Raw genomic sequence first — 13,474 nt, forward strand, 5'->3', positions numbered from 1 at the left:
AATATGCTGCCTAAGATGTATCACTTTGGTGTATAATTTGAAATTTTGTAAGCTCAAGATTTAGCCTAAAAACACAAATTTTGAAATCCAGGAAGCATAAGCAAAGCTATCACTCATTTAAAACTGAGCAGGAATGTGTTTAAACTGTTCCTTTCCGAATGTCTAGCTGAGACTCTATCGAAACGGAGGGAACGGCAGTTTTTAGGATCGTGGGGCAATTGTTGGAGTGAATGTGGCCAGAGACCTGTGTGGAAGGAGTAGCAAAGGGAGCTGATCTGTTGTGAGAACGGAAATGAAGAGGTGAGGTCGTCATAGGTTATGAAGATGAGTGGTTTGTTGTGTATCACAAAACTGGAGACAGTACCCTGAGGGTCCGTATGGGGGGATGAGAAGGACAGGCAGAGCTCTAGGAACCCATGCTCTGCTTTCCCTTCCGACGTTCCGTTTTGCCTTACACAGGATGTTCATGTATCAATCTATGTGAATTTCATAGAAGAGTTGAGTTTTTTGTTTGGGGGAAGAAAGGAAAAGAGTTCTTCCACTCTTTAAAAGTTTCTGGGACTTCCTATTGCTAAGTCTTCCTAGAACTTTAGAAAGATTATATGAATTTATGTATTAAGAAAGAAATTACTAAATCATATAAAGTTTGATGACCAATTTCAGATGTGCAAGAAAATATATCAAAACTTTTCAGAGTTTAATGGATTTATCCGTTTTTGAGAACTACATTTAAAAGAAAGATGCTAAGAATCACTGCATAGCTAAGGAATGCTTCCACTTAAATTGAAACAAACAGTTTTCAAAAAATTATATAGGTATTACTTTTACATAGTACATCTAGACATTAACTTGAACTTTCTTCCAACTCAGGACACTGGTAATAAACATTAGAGGAAATATACCTGATATAAAAAATGCATCTGCATTTGGTAGAGACATATTTCATCATTCCAATTTGTACTATTAGCTTTCAGTCCTTAATATTCTTATTAATATTGCAAGGTAGCTCCAGGATTAATAAAATTATATTTCTCTTGCTACTTACTATTTTATGATAAATGTGTGTAAATTTTGCTTCTGAATATGCTTATGCCTGGAAATGAGATTTTATATTGTTAATTCTTACATCAATTCATAGTGATAAATACTTGGTAAATTTTTTTTTTTAAAAAAAAGAAAGGAAAAGAGTTCCACTGCTGAAAAAATTTTTTAATTTAATCTCTGGCCTAGATACTATGCTTAGAGCCAACTCTGCAGTTCTGAACAGCTAACTTGGTAAAAATAATGCAAGATGGGCTCTGAAATGAACATGGTCTTTGCCAGAAGGGGAAGAAGGATCATTCTGTTATAAAACTCATTCCATTTCTTTCACTGAAATTTGAAGTTCTTATATAGATGAGACTAAGAAGTATCATTTTATACAATTTTAGCAAAACGAGAAGATGAAAATTAACATGTTAGTTATGTATTAAAACTTTTTAGAGGGTTATCACAGTTTTTTTCAAAGTTGGTAGAAACATTACTTTGTGAAATTTTGTGGTAATATTTTTTAGGTCCCATTTTTAAAGATCTTAGACGTCAGAGAGAAGTTTGTAAAAGAAATGAAGGAAGCACACTTTTGACTTATTCCTGCCCACAAATTGTATCAGAGAAGGAAAACATTCCCGAGATGGGTAGCAAGTGCTAAGACCGCCTTTTAGGTACACTTGATACCAGTAGGGTGTGATGGAAGGGAGGGCAGAAGAGGCCTTGAGAATGAGGTTAAGTCAACTGGAGTTTAAGAAAAGCAATCACTGGGCCTAAAGAATCTTTCACTTAAGGTTATTTCCCAAGAAATTAGTCATTTATTTTCAACCTTATGAGCTTAGTTCCAATTTAGTAGGAGCAGGGAAAGCTATTTCTTTGACACTGAAGAAGAAAAATTGTGGCTCTTTTCTCCAGCCTTGTGCTTTATTTTTCCATATTAATCTGCTTTTGAAAGCTAAAAAGAAATCAAAATAAAGTTGGGAAAGTGGTTTAACTAAAGGTTCTTTTTTTCCTTTTCAATTCTTTGGCTTTGTCTCCTCTGGATATCTTTCCATGTTTACTCCTATGGGGAATGAATTCTCTATCCAATGAGGTATTTTAAATATTAACATGTTTTTGGTTTTGAATTCCTTCTAATAATGTGCCAATTTTTAGAGATAAATATAAATGCAGACAAGATAAATTAAGAATTTAGACTAAAATTAAGGAATACTGTGGACATTTTTTTTTAAAACATCTTTCTTGGAGTATAATTGCTTTACAATGGTGTGTTAGTTGCTGCTGTATAACAAAGTGAATCAGCTATACGTATACATATATCCCCATATCTCCTCCCTCTTGCGTCTCCCTCCCACCCTCCCTATCCCACCCCTCTAGGTGGTCACAAAGCACCAAGCTGATCTCCCTGTGCTATGTGTCTGCTTCCCACTAGCTATCTGTTTTACATTTGGTAGTGTAGATATGCTGTGGACATTTTTATCCATTTTAATATATCCATATTTAGATGATTCTTGACCTGGCCTTATTCTTAAAAAACTTAGAATTCTTGCTTAGCTTGATAGAATTCAATTTTATAGATTTACCTCAGATTTTATAAATTCTTAGCATTTCCTAGAGCAAAGTTGTAAACCAAAACAAAATCCTTCCATGGAAAATGCCTTTGTATAATTAAGGCAATTGTTTTCTAATAAAGAGTTCATGTCTCTTATCGTTTTAAAATACTTCTATGTGAAATTACCCATTATAAGCCTATGTGTTAAGTAGGGGTATTTCTCACATGAACTTGCCTTCTATATTAAAAAGAAAATGGAGGTTATAGGCAGAAAATACCTCAACTTGCAGTCCCTACGAACTTACCTGTAGCGACATTCAGTAGAAACATATTCTCTCTGGTATCTCAGCATTTCTTCTCCAGGCTGTTCCCACCCACCACACTCATGATCCCATTTTGTCTCCTTCAGAAGTTGGAAATTTTGACATTAGCTATTTCTTCTAACTTCTGCATATTCAATCTTCATAAATTTTTGTCGAAGTTAAATTGGTATATAACATTATATAAGTTTCAGGTGTACATTATAATTCAACATCTGTATACACTAAAAAATGATCACTACCAAAGGTCTAGTTGCTATCCATCATCATGCAGTTGACCCACTTCATCCATTTCGCCTGCCTCCTAACCCCTTTCCCCTCTGGAAACCACCAGTCTCTTCTCTGTATCTATGAGTTTTTGTATTTGTTTGTTTGTTCGTTTTGGGGTTTTGTTTGTTTGTTTTTTAGATTTCACATGAGTAATATCATGTGGTCTTTGTCTTTCTCTGACTTATTTCACTGGACATAATACCTTCAAGGTCCATCTATGTTGTCACAAATGGCAAGATTTCATTCTTTATTATGGCTGAGTAGTATTCCATTTTGTGTGTGTGTGTGTGCATGTGTGTGTATACATAAAATATCCATTCATCCATTGATGGACACTTAGGTTGTTTCCATATCTTGGCTATTGTAAATGATCTATAATGAAAATAGGGGTGCATATATCTTTTTGAATTACTGTTTTTGCATTCTTTAGATAAATTCCAGAAGTGGAATTGCTGCATCATATGGTAGTTCTATCAGTTTTTTTGAGGAGTCTCCATACTGTTTTTCACAGTGACTGCACGAATTTACATCCTACCAACAGTGCACGAGGGCTCCCTTTTCTCCACATCCTTGCCAACACTTATTTGTTGTCTTTTTGATAATATCCATTCTAATTCTAACAGGTGTGAGGTGATATCTCATTGTGGTTTTGATCTGCATTTCTCTAATAATTAGGGATATTGAACATCTTTTCATGTGCCAGTTGGCCATCTGTATGTCTTCTTTGGAAAAATGTCTATTCAGGTCCTCTGCCCATTTTTTAATCAGGTTGCTTTTATGTTGTTGAGTTGTATGGGTTATTTGTATATTTTGGATGTTAGCCCCTTACTGGATACAGAATTTGCAAGTATCTGCTTGTATTCAGTACATTGCTTTTTCATTTTGATGATGGCTTCCTTTGCTCTGCAGAGGCTTTTTAGTTTGACACAGTTCCATTTGCTTTTGTTTCCTTTGCCTTTGGAGTCAGATCCACAAAAGCATCACTAAGATCAGTATCAAAGACCTCACTGCCTATGTTCTAGCAATTTTATAGTTTCAGGTCTTACATTCAAGTCTTTAATCCATTTTGAATTAATTTCTGTGTATGATATAATAGTCTAGTTTCATTCTTTTGCCTATGGCTGTCCAGTGTTCACAACACCATTTATTGAAGAGACCATTCTTTCTCCATGTATATGTTGTTGACTCTTCTGTTGTAAATTAATTGTTCATATATGTGTAGCTTTGTTTCTAGGCTCTCTATTCTGTTCCATTGATCTCTGGGTCTGTTTTTATGCAAAACCATACTGTTTTGATTACCATAGCTTTATAGCATACTTTGAAATCAAGGAGTGTGATCCCTCCAGCTTTGTCCTCCTTTCTCAAGACTGCTCTGGCTATTTGGGGTCTTTCGTGGTTCCATGCAAATTTTAGAATTAATGTTCTATTCCCATCAAAAGTGCCCTTTGAATTTTGAGGGGGATTGCATTAAATCTGTACACTGCTTTATACAGTATGGACATTTTAACAATCTTAATTCTTCCAATCCATGATCATAGAATATCTTTCCATTTATTTGTTTTTTTAAATAGATCTTTATTGGAGTATAATTGCATCACAATACTGTGTTAGTTTCTGTTGTACACCAAAGTGAATCAGCCATATGCATACATATGTCCCTATATCCCCTCCTTCTTGAGCCTCCCTCCCATCCTCCCTATCCCACCCCTCTAGGTCATCGCAAAGCACTGAGCTGATCTCCCTGTGCTATGCGGCTGCTTCCCACTAGCTATCTACCTTACGATTGGTAGTGTATATATGTCCATGCCTCTCTCTCGCTTTGTCACAGCTCACACTTCCCCCTCCTCATATCCTCAAGTCTATTCTCTAGTAGGTCTGTGTCTTTATTTCTGTCTTACCCCTAGGTTCCTCATGACTTTTTTTTTTCATAAATTCCATATATATGTGTTAGCATACGGTATTTGTCTTTCTCTTTCTGACTTACTTCACTCTGTATGACAGACTCTGGGTCTATCCACCTCATTACAAATGGCTCAATTTCGTTTCTTTTTATGGCTGAGTAATATTCCATTGTATATATGAGCCACATCTTCTTTATCCATTCATCCAATGATGGGCACTTAGGTTGTTTCCATCTCGGGGCTATTGTAAATAGAGCTGCAATGAACATTTTGGTACATGACTCTTTTTGAATTCTGGTTTTCTCAGGGTATATGCCCAGTAGTGGGATTGCTGGGTCATATGGTAGTTCTATTTGTAGTTTTTAAAGGAACCTCCATACTGTTCTCCACAGTGGCTGTATCAATTTACATTCCCACCAACAGTGCAAGAGTGTTCCCTTTTCTCCACACCCACTCCACCATTTACTGTTTCTGGATTTTTTGATGATGGCCGTTCTGACCAGTGTGAGATGATATCTCATTGTAGTTTTGATGTGCATTTCTCTAATGATTAGTGATGTTGAGCATTCTTTCATGTGTTTCTTGGCAGTCTGTATATCTTCTTTGGAGAAATGTCTATTTAGGTCTTCTGCCCATTTTTGTATTGGGTTGTTTCTTTTTTTGTTATTGAGCTGCTTATAAATTTTGGAGATTAATCCTTTGTCACTTGCTTCATTTGCAAATATTTGCTCCCATTCTGAGGGTTATCTTTTGGTCTTGTTTATGGTTTCCTTTGCTGTGCAAAAGCTTTGAAGTTTCATTAGGTCCCATTTGTTTATTTTTGTTTTTATTTCCATTTCTTTAGGAGTGGGTCAAAAAGGATCTTGCTGTGATTTATGTCATAGAGTGTCCTGCCTATATTTTCTTCTGAGCGTTTAATAGTTTCTGGCCTTACATTTAGGTCTTTAATCCATTTTGAGCTTATTTTTGTGTATGGTGTTCGGGAGTGATCTAATCTCATAGTTTTACATGTACCTGTCCAGTTTTCCCAGCACCACTTATTGAAGAGGCGGTCCTTTCTCCACTGCATATTCCTGCCTCCTTTATCAAAGATAAGGTGACCATATATGCGTGGGTTTATCTCTGGGCTTTCTATCCTGTTCCATTGATCTATCTTTCTGTTTTTGTGCCAGTACCATACTGTCTTGATTACTGTAGCTTTGTAGTATAGTCTGAAGTCAGGAAGCCTGATTCCTCCAGCTCCATTTTTCGTTCTCAAGATTGCTTTGGCTATTCGGGGTCTTTTGTGTTTCCATACAAATGGTGAAATTTTTTGTTCTAGTTCTGTGAAAAATGCCAGTGGTTGTTTGATAGGGATTGCATTGAATCTGTAGATTGCTTTGGGTAGTAGAGTCATTTTCACAATGTTGATTCTTCCAATCCACGAACATGGTATATCTCTCCATCTATTTGTATCATCTTTAATTTATTTCATCAGTGTCTTATAATTTTCTGCATACAGGTCTTTTGTCTCCTTAGGTAGGTTTATTCCTAGATATTTTATTCTTTTTGTTGCAATGGTAAATGGGAGTGTTTTCTTGATTTCACTTTCAGATTTTTCATCATTAGTGTATAGGAATGCCAGAGATTTCTGTGCATTAATTTTGTATCCTGCTACTTTACCAAATTCATTGATTAGCTCTAGTAGTTTTCTGGTAGCATCTTTAGGATTCTCTATGTATAGTATCATGTCATCTGCAAACAGTGACAGCTTTACTTCTTTTTCGATTTAGACTCCTTTTATTTCCTTTTCTTCTCTGATTTCTGTGGCTAAAACTTCCAAAACTATGTTGAATAAGAGTGGTGAGAGTGGGCAACCTTGTCTTGTTCCTGATCTTAGTGGAAATGCTTTCAGTTTTTCACCATTGAGGACGATGTTGGCTGTGGGTTTGTCATATATGGCCTTTATTATGTTGAGGAAAGTTCCCTCTATGCCTACTTTCTGCAGGGTTTTTATCATAAACGGGTGTTGAATTTTGTCAAAAGCATTCTCTGCATCTATGGAGATGATCATATCGTTTTTCTCCTTCAATTTGTTAATATGGTGTATCACGTTGATTGATTTGCGTATATTGAAGAATCCTTGCATTCCTGGAATAAACCCCACTTGATCATGGTGTATGATCCGTTTAATGTGCTGTTGGATTCTGTTTGCCTGTATTTTCTTGAGGATTTTTGCATCTATGTTCATCAGTGATATTGGTCTGTAGTTTTCTTTCCTTGTGACATCCTTGTCTGGTTTTGGTATCAGGGTGATGGTGGCTTCGTAGAATGAGTTTGGGAATGTTCCTCCCTCTGCTATATTTCGGAAGAGTTTGAGAATGATAGATGTTAGCTCTTCTCTAAATCTTTGATAGAATTCGCCTGAGAAGCCACCTGGTCCTGGGCTTTTGTTTGTTGGAAGATTTTTAATCACAGTTTCAATTTTAGTGCTTGTGATTGGTCTGCTCATATTTTCTATTTCTTCCTGATTCAGTCTTGGCAGTTTGTGCATGACTAAGAATTTGTCCATTTCTTCCAGGTTGTCCATTTTATTGGCATAGAGTTGCTTGTAGTAATCTCTCATGATCTTTTGCATTTCTGCAGTGTCAGTTGTTACTTCTCCTTTTTCATTTCTAATTCTATTGATTTGAGTCTTCTCCCTTTTTCTCTTGATGAGTCTGGCTAATGGTTTATCAATTTTGCTTATCTTCTCAAAGAACCAGCTTTTAGTTTTATTGATCTTTGCTATCGTTTCCTTCATTTCTTTTTCATTTATTTCTGATCTGACTTTTATGATTTCTTTCCTTCTGCTAACTTTGGGGTTTTTTTTGTTCTTCTTTCTCTAATTGCTTTAGATGAATGGTTAGGTTGTTTATTCGAGATGTTTCCTGTTTCTTAAGGTAGGATTGTATTGCTATAAACTTCCCTCTTAGAACTGCTTTTGCTGCATCCCATAGGTTTCGGGTCATCGTGTCTCCATTGTCATGTGTCTAGGTATTTTTTGATTTCCTCTTTGATTCTTTCAGTGATCACTTCGTTATTAAGTAGTGTATTGTTTAGCCTCCATGTGTTTGTATTTTTTACAGATCTTTTCCTGTAATTGATATCTAGTCTCATAGCGTTGTGGTCGGAAAAGATACTTGATACAATTTCAGTTTTCTTAAATTTACCAAGGCTTGATTTGTGACCCAAGATATGATCTACCCTGGGGAATGTTCCATGAGCACTTGAGAAATATGTGTATTCTGTTGTTTTTGGATGGAGTGTCCTATAAATATCAATTAAGTCCATCTTGTTTAATGTATCATTTAAAGCTTGTGTTTCCTTATTTATTTTCATTTTGGATGATTTGTCCATGGGTGAAAGTGGGGTGTTAACGTCTCCTCCTATGAATGTGTTACTGTCAATTTCCCCTTTTATGGCTGTTAGTATTTGCCTTATGTATTGAGGCCCAGCACCACTTATTGAAGAGGCTGTCTTTTCTCCATTGTATATTCTTGCCTCCTTTGTCATAAATTAGGTGACCATATGTGCATGGGTTTATCTCTTGGCATTCTATCCTGTACCATTGATCTATATTTCTGTTTTTGTGCCCGTACCATACTGTCTTGATTACTGTAGCTCTGTGGTAGAGTTTGAAGTTAGGGAGCCTGATTTCTCCAACTCTGTTTTTCTTTCTCAAGATTGGTTTGGCTATTCGGGGTCTTTCGTGTTTCCATTAGAATTGTAAAATTTTTTTGTTCAGTTCTGTGAAGAATGCCATTTGTAGTTTGACAGGGATTGCGTTGAAGCTGTAGGTTGCTTTGGGTAGTATAGTATAGTGATATTCACAGTATTGATTCTTCCAATCGATGAACATGGTATATTTCTCCATCTGTTTATGTCATCTTTGATTTCTTTCATCAGTGGTTTATAGTTTTCTGAGTACAAGTCTTTCACCTCCTTAGGCAGGTTTATTCCAAGGTATTTTATTATTTCTGTTGTGATGGTAAATGGGATTGGTTCCTTAATTTCCCTTTCTGATTTTTCGTTGTTGGTGTATATGAATGCCAGAGATTTCTGTGCATTAATTTTGTATCTGGCAACCTTACCAAATTCATTGATTAGTTCTAGTAGTTTTCTGTTGGCATCTTTAGCATTTTCTGTGTATAGTATCATGTCATCCACAGACAGTGACAGTTTTACTTCTTCTTTTCCAGTTGTATTCCTTTTTTTTCTTTTTCTTGTCTGATTGGTGTGTTTAGGACTTCCAAATCTATGCAGAATAATAGTGGTGAGAGTGGACATCCTTGTCTTGTTCCTGATCTTAGTGGAAATGCTTTCAGTTTTTCACCATTGAGTATGATGCTTGCTGTGGATTTGTCATATATGGCCTTTATTATGTTGAGGTATGTTCCTTCTGTGCCCACTTTCTGGAGAGTTTTTATCATAAATGGGTGTTGAATTTTGTCAGAAGCTTTTTCTGTATCTATTGAGGTTATCATATGGTTTTTATTGCTTAACTTGTTAATGTGGTATATCACATTGGTTGATTTGCGTATATTGAAGAATCCTTACGTTGCTGGGATAAATCCCCCTTGATCATGGTTTATGATCCTTTCAATGTGTTGTTGGATTCTGTTTGCTAGTATTTTGTTCAGGATTTTTGCATCTATGTTCATCAGTTATATTGGTCTATAATTTTCTTTTTTGTGTGATATCTTTTCCTGGTTTTGATATCAGGGTGATGGTGGCTTCATAAAATGAATTTGGGAGTGTTTCTCCCTCTGCAATTTTTTGGAAGAGTCTGAGAAGGATCAGTGTTAGCTCTTCTCTAAATGTTTGATAGAATTCGCCTGTGAAGCCATCTAGTCCTGGACTTTTGTTTGTTGGAAGATTTGTCTGTTCATATTTTCTAATTCTTCCTGGTTCAGTCTTGGAAAATTGTACCTTTCCAAGAATTTGTCCATTTCTTCCAGGTTGTCCATTTTATTGGCATATAGCTGTTTGTAGTAGTCTCTTATTATCCTTTGTATTTCTGTGGTGTCAGTTTTCTCCTTTTTAATTTCGAAATTTGATTTGCATCCTCTCATTTTTTTTCTTGATGAGTCTGGCTAAGGGTTTATCAATTTTGTTTATCTTCTCAAAGAACCAGCTTTTAGTTTTACAGATCTTTGCTATTGTTTTCTTCATTTCTATTTCATTTATTTCTGCTCTGATTTTTTTTTTTTTTCCGGTACACGGGCCTCTCACTGTTGTGGCCTCTCCCATTGCGGAGCACAGGCTCCGGACGCACAGGCTCCGCGGCCATGGCTCACGGGCCCAGCCACTCCACAGCATGTGGGATCCTCCCGGACTGGGGCACAAACCTGCGTCCCCTGCATCGGCAGGCAGACTCTCAACCACTGCGCCACCAGGGAAGCCGTTCTGCTCTGATTTTTATGATTTCTTTCCTTCTACTGACTTTAGATTTTCTTTGTTCTTCTTTCTCTAGTTGTTTTAAGTGTAGGGATAGATTGTTTATTTGAGAGTTTTTTTGTTTCTTGAGGTGAAATTGAATTGCTATAAACTTCCCTCTTAGAACTGCTTTTGCTGCATCCCATAGGTTTTGGGTCGTCCTGTTTACGTTGTCATTTCTATGTATTTTTAATTTTCTTTTTGATTCCTTGAGTGATCTGTTGGTTATTTAGTAGTGCACTGTTTAGCCTCCATGTATTTGTAGTTTTTTTTTTTTTTCTGTAATTGATTTCCAATCTCATAGCATTGTGGTCAGAAAAGATGTTTGATACGATTTCAATTTTCTTAAAATTTCCAAGGCTTGATTTGTGACCCAAGATGTGATCTATCCTGGAGAATGTTCCATGTGCACTTGAGAAGAAAGTGTATTCTGCCACTTTGGGGTGGAATGCTCTATAAATATCAATTAAATCTATCTGGTCTATTGTGTCATTTAAAGCTTGTGTTTCCTTATTCATTTTCTGCTGGGGTGATCTGTCCATTGTTGTAAGTGGTGTGTTAAAATCCCCTACTATTATTGTGTTACTGTCGATTTCTCCTTTCATGGTTGTTAGCATTTTCCTTATGTATTGAGGTGCTCCTATGTTGGGTGCATAAACATTTATAATTGTATTTTCTTCTTGGGTTGATCCCTTGATCATTAGGTAGTGTCCCTCCTTATCTCTTATAACAGTCTTTATTTTAAAGTCTACTTTATCAGATACAAGTATTGCTACTCCAGCTTTCTTTTGATTTCCATTTGCATGGAATATCTTTTTCCGTCCCTTCACCTTCAGTATGTATGTGTCCCTAGGTCTGAAATAGGTCTCTTGTAGCCAGCATGTATATAGGTCTTGTATTTTTCCATTCAGCCAGTCTGTGTCTTTTGGTTGGAGCATTTAATCCATTTACATTCAAGGTTATTATCCATATGTTTGTTCCTATTACCATTTTCTTATTTGTTTTGGGTTTGCTTTTGTGGGTCATTTTCTTCTCTTGTGTTTCGCACCTAGAGAAGTTTCTTTAGCATTTGTTGTAAAGCTGGTTTGGTGGTGCTGTTAGCTTTTGCTTGTCTAAAAAGCTCCCGATTTCTCTGCCGAATCTGAATAGGTCCTTGCTGGGTAGAGTAATCTTGGTTGTAGGTTTTTCTCTTTCATTACTTTAAGTATATCCTACCACTCCCTTCTGGCCTGCAGAGTTTCTGCTGAAAAATCAGCTGATAACCTTATGGAGATTCCTTTTTATGTTATTTGTTGTTTGTCCCTTGCTGCTTTTAATATTTTTTCTTTGAATTTAATCTTTGTTAGTTTGATTAATGTGTGTCTTGGTGTTTTTTTCCTAGGATTTACCCTGTATGGGACTCTCTGTGCTTCCTCGACTTAGGTGACTAAATCCTTTCCCATCTTAGGGAATTTTTTGACTATAATCTCTTCAAATATTTTCTCAGACCCTTTCTTTTTGTCTTCCTCTTCTGGCACCCCTATAGTTTGAATGTTGGTGCGTTTACAGTTGTCCCAGAGGTCTCTGAGATTGTCTTCAATTTTTTTCGTTCTTTTTTCTTTATTTTGCTCCTCGGCAGTTATTTCCACCATTTTGTCTTCCAGCTCAGTTATTCGTCTTTCTGCCTCTGTTATTCTGTTATTGGTTCCTTCTAGTGTATTTTTCATTTCAGTTATTATTATGTTCATCTCTGTATGTTCTTTAGTTCTTCTAGATCTTTGTTAATCATTTCTTGTATTTTCTAAGTCTGTGCCTCCATTCTATTTCTAAGATTCTGGATCATCTTTACTATCATTACTCTGAATTCTTTTTCAGGTAGATTCCTATTTCCTCTTCATTTATTTGGTCCTGTAGGTTTTTACCTTGTTCCTTCATCTGTGACATATTATTTGCCATCTCATTTTTTTAATGAGTGGGATTGTGTTCCTGTCTTAGTGGTTGTTTAGCCTGCGGCTTCCAACCCTGGAGTTTGTAGGCTGCTGGGTAGAGCTGGGTCTTGGTGCTGGTATGAGGACCTCCATGAGACCTCATTCTGATGAATATTCCCTGGGGTCTGAGGTTCTCTGTTAGCCCAGTGGTTCTGACACAGAGCTCCCACTGCAGGAGCTTTGGCCTGACCCCTGCCTGTGAACCAAGATCCTGCAAGCCATGTGGGGTGGCAAAAAAAAAAAAAAAAAAAGAATAACAAAGTAAAAAATAAAATTAGACTAGGAAACCAACAGATATGTTAGAAAGAATATAAAAATCAAAATATAGATGAATCAACACCTGGAAGGTACAACCGTACCACAATAGTAAAAGAGAGGAGGAGGGAAAAGAGAAACCCAAAAAAAAAAAAAAAAGAAAGAAAGAAAAAAAGGGGGGAAAAGGCCTTGGCTGTGGAGGGCAGGGCCTAAGCAAGAGTGAGGTTTGGGCAGTGGGTGGGGCCAATGCTCAGGACCCACAGGGCTGGAAAAGGCCTGGGGGCTGTGGGGGGCAGGGCTTAGGCTGAAGGAACAGAAGGGGCCCAGGTGTACCCCCCACCCCTGGTCTCAGAGGGCAGGGGACCTCACCTGGGAGCCCAGCTGGCTTCCTGGGCTCGAGTGGGGGGTCAAATGCCCTCCTCTCCTGCTTCTCCCAGAGGGTCCCTCCTGCCTGCCTCTCCTGATCTCCCCTGCCTCAGGGGTGCTGATGCAGTCTGTTCTCCACTTCTCCTCCCCCCTCTGTACCCCACTTCCTACCGGTTCACCTGGAGGTCCCTCCAGTCTCCTTGGGCATCAGGGTCCCCCACCAGCAGCCAGCAGGCACCCTAGTTATGGGGAGAGGCTAACTCAGTGTTATCCCACACCGCAATCTTGACTTCGCCCCCTCCCTTTATTTCTTTATTCTTCAATTTCTTTCATCAGTGTCTCATAGTTTTCAGTATATAG

The sequence above is a fragment of the Leucopleurus acutus genome (assembly GCF_964270905.1).
Source record: "Leucopleurus acutus genome assembly, chromosome: 1".
NCBI classification, from domain to species: domain Eukaryota; kingdom Metazoa; phylum Chordata; class Mammalia; order Artiodactyla; family Delphinidae; genus Leucopleurus; species Leucopleurus acutus.